Source organism: Miscanthus floridulus, chromosome 10 (genome assembly GCF_019320115.1).
Source record: "Miscanthus floridulus cultivar M001 chromosome 10, ASM1932011v1, whole genome shotgun sequence".
Lineage (NCBI taxonomy): Eukaryota > Viridiplantae > Streptophyta > Magnoliopsida > Poales > Poaceae > Miscanthus > Miscanthus floridulus.
In genome coordinates, this window is record NC_089589.1 from 138,643,613 (window position 1) to 138,645,634 (window position 2,022).

At 42.7% G+C, this 2,022-nt stretch overlaps 1 non-coding gene across 1 annotated transcript; it reads right to left on the reverse strand.

Annotated features, from left to right (window-relative positions):
- Positions 1-258: 258 nt before the first annotated feature.
- Positions 259-367, reverse strand: LOC136490529 (small nucleolar RNA R71). Its single transcript, XR_010767808.1, has one exon. It is a non-coding gene; the product is annotated as a small nucleolar RNA R71 (small nucleolar RNA).
- Between the last annotated feature and the right edge of the window lie 1,655 nt (positions 368-2,022).

The window sequence follows — 2,022 nt, forward strand, 5'->3', positions numbered from 1 at the left end:
TCATCAACATGGTGCAAGCAAGCCAGTTTTGCGGAAAGGCACATAAAGATGCGAGTGCACATCTCCAACACTTCTTGGAGATCTGTAGCACTTTCACCATCAAAGGAGTGACCCAAGATGCCATATTACTTTGCCTCTTCCCATTCTCACTCTTGGGGAAGGCAAAGCAATGGTTCTACACCAACAATGATAGAAATACTACATGGGATAACTGCTCCACTGCCTTTCTAGTAAAGTTCTTTCCCACAAGCAAGACCAATGCTCTGTGTGGGAGAATCTCAAGCTTTCAACATCAATATGATGAATCTGTCCCTGAGGCATGGGAACGCTTTCAAGATTACATAGCAGAATGTCCTCATCATGGGATGGAGAATTGGCTACTCATGCGGACTTTCTACCATGGGTTGACCAACAGTACCCGTGAGACTATGGATGCTGCTACTGGAGGTGCATTCCTGTCACTCACAATTCCAGCTGCAACAGCTCTTGTGGAGAAGATGGCCTCCAACCAAGGTTGGAATGAAGAACGTCTTCAGACCCGCAAGAGAGGTGGAGGTATGCATCAACTCAAAGAGGTAGACATGTTGTCTGCCAAGATGGACCTGCTGATGAAGAAGCTCGAAGATCGTGACAATGAGAAGCAAGAAGTCATGCACATTCATGATTCCCACATGACATGTGGAGAGTGTAGAAACACTGGGCATTCAGGGAACAACTGCCCTGAAATTCATGAGGATGTGAACTTCGTCAACAACAACTACTTTTGTCCTCAACAAAATCAAGGATGGAATCAGCAACAGAGGCCGAACTATCAAGGTAATTACCAAGGCAACCCTCAAGGTAATAATTTTAATTAACCACTCTTGAGAGAATTGATTTCTAGCCAAGCTAAAAATATGGAGAGCTTATCTAGAAAGTTAGCTTCCAATGATAAAATCTTAGAAAATATAAATAATAGAATGGACAACCTCTCCTCTGCCCTTAAAAAACCAGCATAGCTTTAATAAAATGATAGAATCATAAATAGCTCAGCTGACTGTTGTTGTTCCTCCGATTGATAAAGGTAAGATTCCGGGACAACCGAAAGATCTAGAAACTGTAAATCTTGTAGATATTCACAATGCAACATACTACTGTATACAACCATCGATGGGAAGTTGGATAAATTATACATTGCTGGAAAAGAAGAGCGATCTAGGGAGACCTGTCGTCCCCATCGCCATTGGTCCTCACATTTTACAAGAAGCTATCTGTGACTTCGGAGCAAGTGTCAACATCATGCCTAAGGTAATTTATGATCAAATTAATAGAGATACTTTGTTGTACACAAATATACGTTTGCAGCTTGTAGATCAATCCCTCTGCTATCCTAAGGGAGTTCTTGAAGATGCCATTGTTCGAGTGGGACAATAATATGTTCCCGTAGACTTTGTGGTTTTGGGAATAGGTGGAGATATAAGGGCACCCATTATCTTGGGCCGACCTTTCCTAAGCACCACAAAAGCCATCATCTATGCGGACAGTGCCAAGATCTGCTTCACAATCAAGGACAAAAAGAAGAAATTTCCTTTCAAGAATCGCATCCTGCAATCTCCTGGACATCCACAAACGCCACACCCGTCCAAAGAGATAACAGTGACTAAGAAGAAGAATAACAGGAGAAGAAGGAAGAACAAGACCAGGCAGCCATAAGAAGAATCAATCAACAAGATCAACACACTCAGATCAGAGTTCGACCACCTCCTCACTTCACCATACCTTGCTAAGAAGGATGGGAAGAAGATGAAGAACCTAAAGAAGTTGTGAAAGATGAACCTACTCCGCCAAAGTCAAGTCCACAAACCAAGCAGGTATGGAAAGAAAATGTGACATCATCGGATTAACCATCACAAGAGGTGCAACCATTAAGGTCTCCATCTCCGAGACCGACTGATGCACCCAAAGAATGAACAAGACTAGAGAAGAGTCCTGTCCGGAGGACTTAAAAATTCAGACCTTCACAGAGAGGTAACATCTGTAGTT